The sequence below is a fragment of the Mytilus galloprovincialis genome, chromosome 8 (genome assembly GCF_965363235.1).
Source record: "Mytilus galloprovincialis chromosome 8, xbMytGall1.hap1.1, whole genome shotgun sequence".
In the NCBI taxonomy this organism is placed as follows: Eukaryota; Metazoa; Mollusca; class Bivalvia; order Mytilida; family Mytilidae; genus Mytilus; species Mytilus galloprovincialis.
In genome coordinates this window covers 20,687,602-20,705,684 of record NC_134845.1, presented here as the reverse complement: position 1 = coordinate 20,705,684, position 18,083 = coordinate 20,687,602, and the positions used below count along the sequence as shown (strand labels likewise).

The following is an 18,083-nucleotide window of genomic DNA, read 5'->3' as shown; positions in this document are numbered from 1 at the left end:
GATTGAGGCATCTCTGGTCACTTCTGGCTCTGTATCAGTTGGGACTGTCTAAAAACCTTTTCTGTGGTAAACTTGTTTCAAAATGTTTTCCTTGAAAGTTGTCTCATTTCGTGTTTCACTGAAGAAATTCCCGGCGAAGTGTCGTCTGTATACAAAATGGATCAGATTTTGCTAATTTTAAATTGAGTTGTCTCCCTTATCTCACACCTGTCCCATATTTCTCTGGCATATAATTTTGAGAAAAAAGTTGATGTTCATTTTTAAGTATTGGAACAACAAATATTAAAATATTTGAGATCATTTTCAAATTACAGCATTTTTTAAAGATTTATTCTATATATAATTTACAAAATCTAAATGGAAAAAAGGTGAGCAGAAATTTAATGCCACATTTCAGTCATTCCCAAAAAATGGGTACAATTACAAAATTTCAGTGTCGCCGGCAAATAACCACAAAATGCAAGCTTAACATATGTCACAGATAATCTTTTTCGTGTTCTAAGTGATTAATATGTATACTAAAATAAAATTATATTATTTTGTGATGTATATCGTAAATATATTTGTGTGATTTTCTATTCAATATACGGAAGTCACACGAATTCCGAATGTCGCCAAGAAAAACTCCAAATATCGGTGTGAATTAAAATACTTTATTTCATCTAAATCATGAATAGATTTGCTTTTTTTATATGACACTATTTTGATTTTTATCCACAAAAATATTTTAGAATCAAAAGTTATAATATACACTTTGATTTACCCATTAAACCAATGTCGCCGATAAACGTATAACCTACCGTAACGTATCTTTAGGTACAGTCAAAACATATTTATATGATTGGAAATCATGCCCAAAGTGACTTTAAGCAAAGTTGATACATCAAATTTTAAAATCCTGCCTTTAACTTTTATTGCAATGAAACGAAAAAATAAAAAAAAATCTTCTCTCTCTTTTTTTCGATTGTCGCATATAAGAATCCAACCTACGTAACGCGTATTTTGGAACGCACTAACCAAGAACAAATCAAAATGATGATTATTTCATTGAAAGCACCCATAAAGATTCTCAATAATCAGTTTTGAGAAAGCAACTCAACAATATTGTTACATATTTCCATGTATAATGTAAATAAAACTAACCTCCGTTTAAATAACCTCCGTGACGCAGTTATTTACAGTTAAGTTGTCAGACTTTTTTATCAGTATCAGCGGCTGCCGACACTGCCGAAAGTCATTTTTGTAGCAGACATCATTTATTATAAAGAAAATAGACAAACAAAATACAGGTTTTGAGAAAAAAAAATGTTGTTTTGAGAAAGGTAGGTTAACTTGTTTTTTCCCTATTATGTGAGCAACATTATAACGTTTAATAAACGTTATATCAGCCATGTTCTTAGATTTAAAATAGTCAACAACACAACTTGTGTAATTACGACGACAATCATAACTTTAACAGCGGTTTATGGCAAACATTTTCAAGATTATTTAGGACTCATCAATGTAACGGAGGTTATGCAAATAAAAAAAATCTAAAGATGCATGTAAACACGATCATACCAATTGAAATTCTTGTACATTGTTATAGATACCAAATCAGTTCATCAATTATCACTAATAAAAATCAAAAGGTGATGTCAATCATAGACGACATCATTGATTTACGTTACGGAGGATAGAAATTTAAGGAAAAAAAGTTTTTTTTTCTCTAACAGGACTTTACTCTTTTTAGATAACGATTTACTAAGAAAAATGTTTAATTCTGTTGTCTTGTTTGTCATTTAATTCCAATATTTACATTCATTTATATGTTTGCTGTTGGTAAGAACTGGAATTGTCCGTTATGGAGGTTTTAAATGTCGTTATGGAGGTTTTAAATGTCGTTACGGAGGATAGAAATTTTCGAAATGAAACTATTTTGACTCCAAAACTTCATAGTTGAGTATAATACATACATTATGGTGTGAAGGAAGATGACATTATCTGTATAGAGCTAATAAAATTTAGTTGAACAGTATTCGGTTTAGGTAAAACATATTTTTGAGTGAAAGTTCATGAATCGTTATGGAGATTTTGACAAGAACAAGTCCATTTGACTAAAAGAAACATATAACTTGATAGAAAACAGTTTTTTTAGTTTGTAATGTCAATAAATTGTTTAGAAAAGCTAGCATTAAAGAGTTCAGTGTTACTATGTATCAGCATTCAGATGCTGGTTTGATATCAACCTCCGTAACAAAGATGGGGGTGTGGATTAATACAAGCATAAAAAATACATACAAGTGATTCAAAACATAAATAATAGGGTTTTTCCTGGAAAGCTGTATTATGAAACTAAAATATTATACAGCATAACATTTCATTAGTTTAAATTTATAACTAAATAAGTTGTGAAAACTACTTATTTGAATTATTTTTTAAACACTATATTAATTCAGACCTTAAAATTTGTATTTGCTTTCAATATATACAGAATAATACGTATAAATCAGTTTGCTATGGTGGTAAATGTAACCCATTTCACATGAGCCTGGATTTAAATCTTGTGTTTTTCTCTAATGCAATTTTTAAGATGACTTTATACAACACTAACCTCCGATATGTTCATACTTACCTTGTCTTACAAAAAATGCTAAAACTAGAAAACAACTAAAATGGTGTAAGTAAAAATTAAAAAAATGACAGACTAGATATAGACACAGAAGAAAACAACACTCTCTCTCTGCGCAGTTGAAATTTATTTTTTAACAGTGTCTACATTCGAATTGTACCCATTTTTTGGGAATGACTGATTTGCACTTTTGTGATTCGAAAGTTAAAAATCAATAATAGAAAATTAAGCAAAGGTATTAAAGTAACTGCAATAGATCATGACCATAAGTATTCCTCACTTTAGATTTTCCCCTATATATTTTATATATAACTACCTAAATTTTTTTCAGAAAATCTGAAAAATAATTTGAGGTCAATTCTGGTTTGTTTTTAAGCACCTTGATACCAATTGAAGCAGAATTGTCACAGGTTTATTATTTTATTTGGTTGTATTTTTGTTGTTGATTATTGTCATTTTCACATGAGATAAACACATATTATTTTCTGTTCAGAAATTTGCTATACATATATTCAACTAAATTAAATTATAAAATTTTATTTGTTCAAATCAAGAGAAAACAAAAACAACTGACAACAAAACTAGAGCCAACAAACAAATATTCTTTAATGGACAATTCTCTGTCTTTTTATAATGCCTTGTTTATAAAAATCCAACCATAAATGCCTTCAAAATTTTTTTTTGAAAAAAATGTGTTTTTATATGAAATAATAGCAAATAAATGCAGGTGACATATACTTTTGGCCAGGTTCTGTAACTGTTACTATGGATTCTAAAATAACCTGACTGAGGCTGGTAAAAGTATTTAGTTTAACCAAGGATTTTACAGTTGAAGCCTTAGTTCTTGAAAAAGTCTAAGTCTTAGCAGTATAAACCAGAGTCAATTCAATACTGCAGCTAAAAAAAATCTTTTTGTTGTCTTTATTTTCTTACAAACTAGTATTTGAGACATTCTATTTTTCAATTCCATGTCCAACATTTTCTTCAGTCAGTGATTTGTTTTGGGATTGTTAAAAAAACTTAGCTACTTAGCCAAGAGATTATTAGATCACAGAACATTTTTTTTTTTTTGTATTCCAAGCAAAACTTTAAAGGGCTTGGTAAACCCTGTCCATCCCTATTTTTAAAGCCTGATACATAAAAGCACACACTACATGTTCTAATTATAAAATCTGTAAGTAAGGGACTGTATTCTTTATGCAAAGGTTGTTTACTTCATGTGAGCCTTGGAAACACTTTGAAAATAGGGTAACCTTTCTAATAAGGCACTTTAAATTTGATCATTGGTTCTGTCTGTCAGGTTCAATTGTTGAATTTTTCTTTAACTTTCAAACAAAAAAACAGAAGATGAGGGACACCACATTCTTTTCAATTGTCCTGATATAAACTTGTATACCAAAGTTAAATAGTAATATTACTGAGATATCAAATTGACCCAATGTACAGTAGCTGTTTGATTATCTTATGATTAATAGTACAAATCAACTTTCCATTGTCCAGTTTTAATTGAAAAGTTGTTACTTGTAACAAATGTCAAAAACTGACCATTGGTCTTTAGTAGTTACATCACTGGTTTACTCACCTGTCTAAATGATTGTCACTGATTTCCTGTCCTTTCAATTTTTCTAATGATTTGTTCTAATTTGTACCCTTGTTTTCCCTAACAGGTTGACGAACGAGCCACCAAAAGTTTAAGAAAAAATAGTAAGCTAGCTAAAGATGGTCATTGTCAGTTGAATTTTTAATATTGGACAGCAAGAGGAGTGTCAAGCCTTTGATCTTGCAAGGAAAAAATAAGGTAATGTTAACACCTGTACATCACCTGTGACCACTTGAAGTATTCTTAGGACAGCAAATACTCATCTTTTAGATCTTAAGTACAGAATTTAAATATTTTTCATTGGAGTACTTAGGTTTACTTATAATCTGGCTAATGGTTTCATAAAATTGTCCAAATTCTGTGCATGGATATAAATATGTAAGTTAAATTTATTTTTGATCGATTTCTACTCCTTTACTTTTCATATTTGTAGTTTCTGAGAGAGTGAAAATAAAAATATTGGGGAAGTGCCGAGTTATTTTTGAAAACTTACTCATAAATTTAGTAAAATACAGGAAAAAAATAAATATATGGTACACAAGGGTTTGTTTATGATTTGCAAATGTAATAAATTAAATATAGAATAATAATATTAAAAATAAATTGTCAATTAAAAGTATTATATGTATACAATGCTAAAGAATTGAATTATTTTACTGACAGTGAAGAGAACAGAGTATTTGTTTTTGCCATTCTTCTTGCAAAATTACTGTTATCAGCTAAAATAAAACTCAAGGTTTCTAACCTAAAGCAGAAAAACACAATTTTATTTAAATTTAGTGCATTTTCTATAATTTACGAGTGAAAGAGAGATTGAAATCTCATAGTTGCTATCAGAGGGACAACTGTAGTGATTTAAAATTATATGCAGAATGTGTGATATTCTCTGTAATATGATTAAATAATATCATCTGATGAAATCAGAGCTGCTACAAGCAGTGAATAATAAGAAATATTATCTTTTTAATTTCTGTATTTTTAATGAAACCAAATTATACAGATCATCTTGTCGCCTCACATAATTACCTACACATTCAAATGAAAATTCATGAAGAATATGTTTTTGTCTGCTAATAGGTTAAGATGACAAGCAAAGATTATAACACTATTCTTTCTTTTTTTTCAATTTAGTTTGAAAATAGATTTTTAGGGTAACCTAGATAGTTAGATAATACCTTTAATAATTTTTAAATCAAATTTCAGGTTGCAAATTGAATTAAGTTTAGTTTTTCAGAAATTTTGACAAATAAGTGAAAAAACTTGAAGATTTTTGCACTTGTTGTTTTGATGATTATCTGCAGTGGTAATTGTTATTTTGTAACCTTTTTGTTTATCGGTTTTTTTGTCTTGTTATCATTAGAATAATCTTAACCTCTAATAATCACCCCTTTAAATTGTTTGTCAAATATAATAGAGTAAAAAAAGAAAGCACTAGGTTATCAGGTGGATATAAGTTTCAACCAATTGAGTCTCCTTCAAATGACAAAATTTTAACTTTTTTTAAAACTCTTTGATTTTGTAAAAGATATTCAACAATTACATGATACAAAATATGTATCTCTTGTTTCAACACCGATGTAGAACAAAATTAACACAAGAAAAAAGATATTCTTACTATTTTGAAATATTACAAGAAAATTGTCCAAATAACAAAAGTAAGACAGGGTTGTTTCTTTTAAGATACTACAAATCAGAATGAGTATATTTGATAGCTTTTAAGGAAAATCATTGAAAAGTTTTAAAATAAGATGGTTTAGTTGAATTTTAGGGAAGCTGGTATTGAATTGCATCTCAATGACGAAAACACTTTTTATTCAAGCTTATGAAGACTGAGAGATACTGAAATGTTAGGTTAAATTGTCTTGTCATAATTTCAAACACATAATTTTTTTAATGTACCACACATTCTATTCAGCAGCCAAAATTAAATGCTAATAGACCTTCACGGAATATTTTATGTATTTTGTTGAATATGATTATAGGATACATATAGAGATTTGTATTATTGCTGTTGAAAGGGATGCTGAATGATTTCCTAAAACTTGAACCATAAAGAGTTCTGAAGAGTCGGCATTACCACAAAGATCTGTTTCAGGTAAGTGATTTATAAATTAATCATATGTGAATAAAATGCTGACAGATACAACAAATATTAAAATTTAATTTATAGGATGAAGTACATTTGACTTATTTGAAATGTCCTTGTGAAATCAACCATGAGAATCAATTTGTAAGGTCAAAATGCACAAAATTGAAATTATTAAAGGATTAACTAAAATGAGAATTATATGTTACTTTTGACTTCAACTGTTAGAAATTGGCGTCTAAAAAATTTGAAGAGTTTTTTTTTACAATGTTTAATAGAAATTGTTTTTTGAAGTGGCATTTTAAAGGATCATTTTATTTGAAGGTAGGTATTTGCTTAGAGCAATGAAAGAGGATTATACTAGAGTTAGTTCTGATGAAATATTTATTCTTGCCTATGCTGTGCTCACAGTACTATTTTCTTTCAAGGAGGATTTGTCACTAAAAATCAATTATTTTTAAAATTGCTTGCAATCTGCAAACTATAAAAACCTTTGGTCTTTAATAACCTTTGCTTTAGGATAAATGCTGTTCATTTCTACCATATGCTCTTGCTACACTGCTTTAAGCTATGAAGTACTGGGAAGCATGTTTTAATCTATTCGCTAGATTGCGTTGTTTAATTGTCAACTGCTGAAATTGTAGTGGCAAATATGAAAAGCCTATTTGGAATTATTATTATTTTGAGACTTTTGGTCTTAAAACTAACTAAATTATCAAAACTAAATTATCTGTGGGAAAGAAAAATTGAAAATATCATAGAACCAGGGACTTTTTGATGTTTTTTTCATTGAGAGTTTGATAATGATTTTAAGAGATTTTAGCAGTAAGCTGACACAGAATATTGTAATTGACCAAAATATTTGTGTGGTTGCTTATGTTTTGAAATATCTAAAGTAAGTAAAATGTAATTTCATGAATACATAACTTATATATATCGATTAAGACTATGTACATTAACATTATTTAAGGTGCGCTATCTGAAATGGATCCAGGAAAAAAACAAAATGAGTAAACAAGCATCTGAAAACATTAAAATATACTTTAAACAAATCTCAAAGAAAATCTGTTTTAAAAAACAATTACCTAGAATATTTTATCATCATTGAAGTAACCTAGCTAATAAGCCATTAGAGTTTTCAACGCTTTACATTTATAAAACATCTTATCAGTAAAACATTATGAATTTTTACATAAGCATTATATTTCATCTTTCTGTACTTTACACTAATATTTTGTTAAATACCACTCTTTAATATCAAAAGACAAGATATCCATGTAAATATTTACATTGTGACCTTACTAGTGTATTGAAGAATTATCAGTGATCATAGATGTACATTATAGTGAACTTGACACCTCTGAAGTTCCTTATATCCCCCAAATCTAATTATATTAAATAAATACAACACTTAGATGGGTAATTCACAACTTGATGATGAAATCTGAGTCAAATTAACGATCAAAAACAAAACTTATTGAAAACTATGCATCCTCAATAGCAATTTGAAGTGGACATTGGCAGATTAAAATTAAGTCAATATTTATACACAAAATGGTTCTTGTTTCTCAAAGAAATATTTAGAGCAACCTTTAATGTATAGCAACCATTTAATAAGTGATATATTGATAAAGTTTGCAGTGACCCAGGAACATATATATATTAGATATACTGTTCCCAGAGTGACCCTTAAATATTTTCCCTCTATATAAAATTTTTAATACAATTCTAAGAGTAGTTACTTCTTTGCAATATTATATTTTTTTGTGTAAAGAACTAACTACCAGTTCATTTTATGTGGACATCAGTTTCTGTATAAAGACAAGTTTGACACAGTTATAAGCAGTTTAAAGAAGTGTTTTTCACTATCAGAATTTTTTGTCACCCAAAATTGTTACAGTAGAAAATTGTGTTGTCAAATATTTCAGTTTGAGCATATTTTGTCGCACAAATAATTACACAGGTAGAAACAATTTGATTTCATTTTGTTTTTCCCAAAGTATATAAAGCTGCTTTTTGTTCATAAACAATGTTGCTTGCAATTAGTATTTATAGTAAGTATAATCAAATCTTTTTCTTGGACTTTATGATACCAGATAAGCCAAAAGGGAAGTAATTTACTTGTGTCGTGAAACATTCACTGTGTAAATTTGCTTGTATTTTGAGTTTTTAAAAGACTAGGTGGTACAATGGCAATGCCACTGAAGTTGGTTTGTCCAGCCCAACATGTTTAATGTATAAAAATTTCCCCCAGTTTTTATGTCCCACCTAGGGGCATTATATTTTTTTTGTCTGTTCGTTTGTCTGTTCTGACATCCATCTGTCTCCTCCTTCAGGTTGAAGTCTTTTGGTCAAGGTAGTTTTTGATGAAGTTAAGATCCAATCAACTTAAAACATGTTCCCTATGCTACAATCCTTTTGATTTTAATGCCAAATTAGAGTTTTGACCCCAATTTCATGGTCTTCTGAACATAGAAAATGATAGTGCAAGTTGGGAATCCATGTACTATGGACACATTCTTGTTTGGTTGAATATAGTCCTGTTTAATTCTAGATCTATATTTTAATTGCTCATATTAACCAGCAGAAAATTTCTGATGCTATTGCGAGCTTAAAATCAGGCAAGGCCTGTGGACCTGATTTGATTTCAAATGAAATGTTAAAATATAGTCAGTCATATTTGATAAGTTGCTTATATAAATTATTTAATTTGTGCCTCAAGAATAGTGTGTACCCAAAGATTTGGGCTGATGGTTTTATTTCGCCAATTTTTAAATCAGATGATCCTTGTGATCCATCTAACTATAGAGGTATAACAATTACTAGTACCATTGGTAAACTTTTTAACAATATTTTGAATACAAGACTTGACAAATTTTTGTACCAAAACAACTTAATTCATAATTCTCAGATTGGCTTTACAAAAAATGCCAGAACTTCAGATCATATATTTATTTTGAAAACACTGATAGACAAATACTGTCACAGTAAAGAGGGTAGACTATATACTTGTTTTGTAGACTTTCGCAAAGCATTCGACAGTGTAATTCATATAGGTCTTAAACTGAAGCTTATTAATATGAAAGTTGGTACTTTATTTTATAATATTATATCAGATATGTATAATAATAGTAAAGCATGTGTAAGAGTTGGAGCTTCTCTCACTGACCCTTTTAGCATTAAATTAGGTGTAAGACAAGGAGACAACTTGAGTCCTTCATTATTTAAAATTTTTATAAATGACTTCCCATCCTATCTTGACTCCTGTCTGGATGCAGTTTCCCTGCACTCAGAGAAATTAAATTGTTTAATGTATGCGGATGATATTGTGATTATGTCAACATCAGCCACAGGGCTTCAAAGTAGACTTGATCAGCTAGAAAAATATTGTGCTGACTGGTGCCTGAAAGTTAATATTAGAAAGACTAAAGTCATAATTTTTAATAAGGCTGGAAGGAAAATTCAGGAAAATTTTCAATTTTCGACTGCAGAATAACTTGATTGACTGTGTCGCTCATTACAAATATTTAGGTGTTCACTTTACTGCATCTGGAAGTTTTCATCTAGCTAAAACTGAACTTTATAATAAGGCTCTTAAGGCCTACTATAAACTTAGAAAGGATTTTATCAATTTGTCTCCTGGAATAAAATCTTGTGTTCATATTTTTGATCATACCCTAAAACCCATTCTGTTATATAATTCAGAGGTATGGGGAGGTTATAATGTGTCTTGTAATAAATTACAGTCTTCCTCATTCAATCTTGAAAATGTTTTTAAAAATCTTAAGTGTGAGAATCTCCATCTTAAATTTTCCAAATTTATACTTGGTGTACACAAAAGGAGTGTCAATTTTGCTGTATTATCAGAACTGGGACGTTTCCCCTTACATTATGATATTGTAAAGTCAATTGTAAAATACTGGTATAGATTTGAAAATCTTACAACTGAATTCAGTCTATTGAAAGATGCTTATAAATGCAGCCAAGAGCTTCACAAATCTAACATAACTTCTTGGTTCTCATTTGTTAAAAAAGTGTTAGAAGTTTTTGAAATTAAACAAGAAGTAAAACATTTCGGACAATATAAATTTTTGAACATATCTAGTAAATTAATTCACACTAAATATATTAGCAATTGGTATGCTAGCCAAAATAAAGCTTCTGATGGAAAACTGTTTAATTATGTGAAATTTAAGCAGAATTTTGGTTATGAAAATTATCTCTCTTTAATTAAGAACTTTGATTTTAGAAGATCTATATGCAAATTACGTATTTCTGCTCATAAGCTTCAAATTGAAGTTGGTCGTTTTTCAAATATTCCACGAAATGAAAGAATTTGCAAAAAATGCTCCTCTGGCTGTGTTGAAGATGAAATCCATTTTTTAACTAACTGTGAAAATTTTAAATCGGATAGAGATGCTCTCTTTGACTTTGTTTGCCAAAGAATTCCGAATTTTTCTATACTTGATAATCAGCATAAATTTATTTATTTATTAAACTGTGAAGACAATCAGGTCCTTAATGCTGTTGGTAAATTTATTAAAGTGAATATGAGTTAGTAATTGTATTGTAACTGTATGTAAAAAAAAATTGTTTGTATCTATGTATCTATGCAAATCAATATTCTTTTGCCTTATTCATGTATGCTCTGTATGCCCCTTGTGGGCCCTTAATTGGAAATAAAATATGTTCTGTTCTGTTCTGTTCTGTTCTGTTCATAGATCAAAGATATTCTTATAATTAGTGTTCTAGATTTATTGAGGCACCATAACAATCAATTTATGCTTGTTGAAATGTGTTGAGTTAGTTCTTAGGTCTTAGTGGTTGCTTCTTCAGTTTACTGCTGTAGTCATGTTTTTTGCAGACACATTATATAAAATTCCAACCTTAATTATCTGCAGAAAGCAGAATAAGCATATAACTTTCCAAATCTTTTATTTATGGCAGAAATGGTGTTGTTTTTTGCATGCATGACTTTAGTTCATTATAGAATGATACTTGCATGTTTTGCTGTGATGATATATTAATGTAAGAAACAACTTTGCTGTTTAGTGAGAAGAAAGCATTTCAACAGTGTCATGTGTTAAATGTGAAATTGTCAAAACAAGAATAAAAAAATCTCATTTATTTTCAAAATATATGTTTCAGTCTGCAAAAACATGCATAATTGTTTAAGCAGGGTTTGGTAGTCATCTGTTTTAAATTGACAGACTTCTAAGATGATGTAGGTTTGCAGGGAAACTATAACTATAAGAACAAAGTGATTCAATACAGCCATTTTCAACAAGCCTATACAGTGTTTATTGGTGTAATAATTTTCTTTTTATTTTGTCATTTTTCAATATCCTTCTTGGTATGGTCATGCCTATGGCTGGTTGCAAACGATTCAGTTCTGTCCAGATGCCATTGATAAATTCTATCCTAGTGCCTATTTCAAGTCTTTTCCAGTAGCTAAAGTTCTAGGCCTGTCCAGTTGACATTGGTTTAGCCCAGTCAACAATGATCTATGATTTAAAAAAAATCTCACTTCAACCCTCATTGGAATTATCTCAAAAAGCAGAAATGACAACAGTTTTAAACGATATTGACTCTCGTATGGTATTATCATATAATATGCTTTTACCTATTTTACACTGTTTTAAAATCAGAAAGTCTGCTATGCCATAATAATGGTAATTTATATAGTATGGAAACATGTTATGCAAAAGCCATTAAAGAAATTTCAATTTTTATTGACCTTTTAATGAACTAAGTGGTCAGTTTCACTCAGAATGTTTTAGAATTTTCACCTCAGACAAAATATTTGTCTATTCACATTACAATGTCATAAATGTGTGAATATAGAGAGAAAGACTAAATGACGAAGTAACAAAAAAGCAGACATTGTTTTTATTTCAAGTTATATAAGGTCCCCCATTATAGTCAAGTTTTATTGTCTTCCAATCAAAACCTTAGACACTCGGTAATAAAGTTTTAACAACAATTCTGGTGTTTTGAGAGGAAATATTAGCTTAAGATTGAATTAACTAATACAATGGACTTTTGAAGGAGTTAATTAAACAGATTTTATTTTTGCCATTTACACTTAGTCGTGATATAGTATTTAGTCGTTGTTCTTTTGTATGTTATAAAAGGTATTTAGTTATGTAATCTTTAATTGAACAATTTTGTTGATCAATGCTTGATCCTCTCCTGTCTTGAAGAATACTCCAGGTAACTTAATTATTGACAGGTAAAATACAGGTAGGAATTGGTGAAAAGATGAAATCATAGCTTTTATAAAAAAAAAAAAAACTACTCTCATTTAACTGAAAGTGATAAGGAAGACTCGTGTTAAGAAAATTATTTGCGTTTTGTTGTATTGACAATAATTATCAAGACGTTGATCGCTTATTTAAGTCGTGTCAGGCAGTCGTTTAATTTAATTAACAACAGGAAATTACGATAATTATACAAAATTAAATCAGGTAGGTAAGATGTCTGCAGATAAAAAATAGACACTGTTAAAAGGTATTTATGTATTGCATAGTGAAAATTGAAAATTAAGTAATTACAATGTCATAATACTACATGGGTTTTTATTTTTGGAATACAACCAAATTTATTACAAAAAAAGGTAGGATAGTTTTTATTTGTTGTTTTTTCCCCACTAAATTATAGTCAAGTGTCAAAAATATCTTGTCTTAATTTTAATGTTTTTTTAATTAGTAAAAAAAGGTACACTTTATTATTAATAAATATTTTAAAATATATACTTAATGAAAACATGTACTTTTTATAATAGAATGCATTTCATAAATACCTTTAATTGAGGGGTTTTGACATACGTTTAAGTTATTTTTTTGTTTTAAGGAAAATACTGTCAAACAAGATTCATTTTGAGAATAAGGGGATTTACCTGAAGTTCTTTAGCTAAATCATAATTTTTTAATACTCAATAGGTTTAAAACAATGAATTTATGAAATAAAATTCCTAATCCAAATAATATTTTTTTCTGTTTCACTTGCCCCCTCCCCCTCTTTTCATGCAGATAAATAATAAAAATGTAAAGGATGGTATAGAAGTATATATAAGGTTCTAGGTATAGTTATCAAGAATTATTATCGTTTCATGTTAAAACTTAGCAGAAGTTTGTGTTAGCCAAAATACTAATTTGTAATCAACAGCTGAAATAAAAGCTGATTTAAAAAAAATATTTACCCATATTAATCTGTGGTGAAGGTTGTAAAGCCAGCTATCTGATTTAATTGTATTTTTTCAGGCAAAGTTTTAAAATCTGTTTCAGATACAAAATCATTTTCCCAAATAATCAGAATCAATATTTTTACAATTAACAACACAGCATTGTCCAAGAAAACAATCAAAATCACTTTAAACTAAGGCAGGTGATGGATTTTATTGCAGAACATATCCCGATTTATGGTGATTTACATAAAAATGTCATAAAATACCTTATAAATGACCAAGATTTGATAGATTGGTAACAAAACATGGACATGCTTATTTCATTGAATGCAATATGGCAGACCTATCTTGTCAATAGTATAATACTTTGATCTCTTTCAGTCTGGCCATCGATAATTGGATAGTTGGTTCTTCACTGTAAGTTTTCAGTCGTTACTACAGAAAAAGGGGGGTTAAGCCATTTTTGCTTCCCTTTGATTAGAAAACCTCCATTGACCTATAAAGGTTTGAAAATGGTCAAATGCAAGCTTTTCGAAACTTAAAGATAATAGATAATATGAATGCTATAAATTTGGGTGTGCAAATCTACCTGACTTTTAGTGTGAAACTTCAGTTGTTTTGCACACTGAAAAAAGAGCTAAAATTTTGTGTTCTGATGATCACTTTTTAAACACTCATGTACTTTACAATTCCTTTGTTAACAATTTAAAATAAAGAATAATCTTAGTGAATGACTAATACTTTAATTTTCCATATTATTTTTCTCATTAATCATAAAAACGTTCTCCCAATTTGTCTTTTTATAATGTTTTACATGGTAAATTAGCAGGCAGTGATGTTATTTCTGACATAAGAAGGACAGTTAATTACTCACTGTTAGATAAACTAATGAATTATCAACCATTTAATTACAAATTTTATCGCTTATCATAATTAAGATTAAGATGAAACAAAGCCTATATGTTCCTGCTGTGTCCATTATTATTAGGGAGGTGTGTTAAGCACTACGGACAAAGGGTTTGGATGTTGCTTTTGATTTGTATTCATTAGGGGTTGCATGTGTTGTTTCTAGAAATTCTTGTTTTCTTTTCTTATCAGTGTTATCTTGAAATAAAGGAAATTGGGGGAGGAAGAATATCTGTAGCCTTGGGTATTGATGTGTCAATGGTTTCTCAAATATTACATATATATATCTGCAAAATTGAAAAAGAGGCCAAATTTTAAAGATTTCTTAATTTTACTCTTCATATTGGCTTTTTAATTGCAATAATCATAGAAATCATTGACATACAAATGCCTGATATTCCCTGCGTCCCCTGACATTTGGAGAACTCTTACATCAAAGTTTTTAGTGGATTTTTATCATTTTTACAGGATGTCAATCAAAAGCAGAGCCAGTCTTAAAACTTTATGTGAGTTGTGCTTCTTTGAATGGACAGAAAAGCCCTTGAAAATATAAATTATTAGTTATTTGAAAATTGCCTCATGAAAATTTTCTGGAGTTGTTGTTCCCTGACTGGAAATTTTAGCTTGATTTACAACAGATTGATTGAAAAGGTATTTTCTTACTGAATTGATCATATAAAATGTTACAGACCCATATAATGTATCCATTAAGTACATCATGAGAAAAAAATACAGACACCTTTTATATAATTCTCCCCCATTATATAAGTATTGTTTTGGTAGTATTTTGTCTGAAAAACCACAACCATGCAAATCCTTTATGGGTAGTAAAGGCTGTTAAAAAAACCCTGGTAGTATAGGTATTGAACTGCATTGGGATTCAAAAACCCATATTAGCTCCAAAACCAGTAACTATTTTATCCAAACTCACAGAATTGATGGGTATACTGCAATAATTGCCATTGTCTATGACTTTCACCCATTACTTATTACATAACAGTATTCAGCTTTAGTAAAAAGAAATAATTTAAGGTTGGAAAGGGAACTTTATAATGTAGCTGTACTGTGTAAGGCGCTTGCAGATCTGCCATGTTACAGGTGGCCACCACTTTAAAGCATGGTCTTTTCATTTATGTCTAATAATGATTAGGAGTCTACTTTAGCACTACATTTTTTGAAACTACCAGTTCCTCAATGCTTGTAGCAAGGTAGATCTTTGGAGGTTTTATTTAAAGTATCTGAATATAATTCTGATTCGGTTTTTCATTTCATTCATGCTAATGTAATTTTTTTCAAATTGGGTTGTGATGAAATAAATATAAACTCCTAGATTTGAAGCAAGTTACATAATAAAAAAACAATAGTGCTTAGTTTTTTAGAAGCAGTTACCTATATGCTGAATGATCTAAATGCATGCATTTTCTTTTTTCCTTTTACATGAATCACTTTGATTCATTGTGCAAAGTGTGTTATATCAGTGTCCTTTGTATCACTAGAACCTTATAAAAACTACTTTTGATACAGATAAGGTACTTATCAGTCCATAAATAAAATGGATAAGAATACATATATATTAGAAAAAGCTTTGCTATAATTTTATTTATATCGTAATTATCAGCATGATAGTAGCTTACAGGTTCAGTATTATGGTGATTTGACTCAATGTTCAAATAATTGAAGAGCTATTCATATATTCACATTTGTTTTGCTTCATGAAGGTGAAGAAATGCATCTTATGTAAAGGTAAATAATCAAATACAAATGCATGTTTTGTTTTTATTCATGAAAAATTAAATGTGTTTATAAATCCTTCTAATTTTTGCATCTCAGTCCATTTCACTTGGCATTCATTAATAAGCAATAAATAGTGATAATTATCTACATGTTGAAGTGTCTGATAGAACCAGCTAATTAAACCTGAGTTAATTAGGCCCTGTCTGGCACTTTAGTAGAATCACTAAGTACTTTAGCTCAGGCTTTAACTCTATGGGTTGTGAGTCCTTTATTGTCGACTATAATGATACCTTACTGCTATTTGTACTTGTGGCTTTTTTGTGGAGGATTAGTTGTGCTTTTTGATGTTTTTGGTAATTATCGACAGTAAGTAAAAAGACGACTTTTTAATTACCAAGTTTTTATCCCAGAAAATGGGAAATTTTAATGAAGTATGGAAGGAACGCATTTTGGTTAATCATAAAATATTTTCATAATTGCTTCAGAATATTTTGTATGCTAAATAATTGCATTGGCATTATGTTGTGTTTATATTTTTTGCACCTTTTTCATATTAAATGCAAGAAAGATTCCTTAAATTTCCTAATATCTTGTTCCACTATCTGATTTTGACTGGCTGTTGATCATCTGATTATCATTAAACAGCATGTTGTAATACATGATTATTATAATTTAAGATATTCACATACCTGGCAAACATGCATACCTTTCCCTAGAAATATTATACAATCAGAAATAAGTCTGAAGGGTGATAAGAATTTGCCTGACTATGATACAGTTGTCTGTCTGTCTGTTTGTTCATAATTTGTTTCTGGGTCCTAACAAATGGTGTTGTCTACAGCGAGTTTTATTATTCTCTTGTATTCCAAGAATATGGAATTTCAATAGTTCAACAAACCAAAAAGTGTTCTTTGGAAGCCTGCATTTAAAATTTGTTAAAGCCCTGAAATTAAGTTATTTCCACAAAAAAAATGTTTTTCTTTGTCACCAAATATTAGTACTTTAGCATCAAGGATTTGTATAACAATATCAAATCCTTGCACACATGATGAAATTATACCACAGTTTTAACTGTTATGTTTATTAAAAAAGACAATGGATCCTCCAAATCCAGTCTGTGCATTTAAAGTGTGGAAAATGATATGGGGATAAAAAAAAATCTCAAAAAAATAAGTTTTGTCTAAACATATTTTGTAATATTTACTCCAGAAATCAGTCTGTATTTTCTAAACATATGTAATAATAACATTAATGGGTAAACATTTTATGCAATATTTAAACCAGAACAGGAAAATGTTGTTTAAATTTCAAAATATATGGTTCTACTTATAAACTTGTAGGGGTAATTTCTAAAGTTTTTACATCTGTATAAATGCTGGAATAACAGAAAGTATGGAAAATCTGTATATTAACTTATACATGTTGTAGATGTTATTTATATGTTATGAAAATAAACAACAGAGTTGGTGTGAAACAATGATTAATGTAAGATTTGGCTAATTACTAGCAGACCAAAGGTTGAAGGTTACGTTTGAGAAAAAACGAGGTGGCGGATTTCTGTTTTGTGAAAAAAAGTTAGAAAAAATGTTTTCTGTATATGAAATTGATGAGGCTATGCTTAATTAATAGGTGATCAAAAGGTTAGGTAGGAATTTGGTAATTTTTGCATGCTGACTGACAATGTTCTTCATAGGAAAATGTAAAAACAAAAGAGTTCGGATCATTAATTTGTAATTAATAGGTTAGATGTTAAAATAAGAAATCTTTTGTGATTCATAAGAATAAAAGACAATACAAATAGTTTCTGCCATCAGAATGGGGATGAGTTTTTGAACTACTGGCTCCAACCTGTATAGGTATGTACATCTGTAAACTAAAATAGGTTTATGGCTTGGGTGTCTCAATGTTCAGGCAATTTTCTAAAACTTATGTTAGACTTATGTAAATGTATTTTTTTGAT

The 18,083-nt window shown here is 29.2% G+C and overlaps 1 protein-coding gene across 1 annotated transcript in view; it reads left to right on the top strand.

Annotated features, from left to right (window-relative positions):
- The first annotated feature begins 4,278 nt into the window (after positions 1 to 4,278).
- Positions 4,279 to 18,083, top strand: part of LOC143085294 (protocadherin gamma-A10-like) — a 39,845-nt gene continuing 26,040 nt past the window's right edge. The window contains exons 1-2 of the mRNA XM_076261561.1: positions 4,279 to 4,409; positions 6,194 to 6,306. The gene's annotated coding sequence lies outside the window, so the exon portion shown is untranslated. The remainder of the gene's footprint in view (positions 4,410 to 6,193; positions 6,307 to 18,083) is intronic.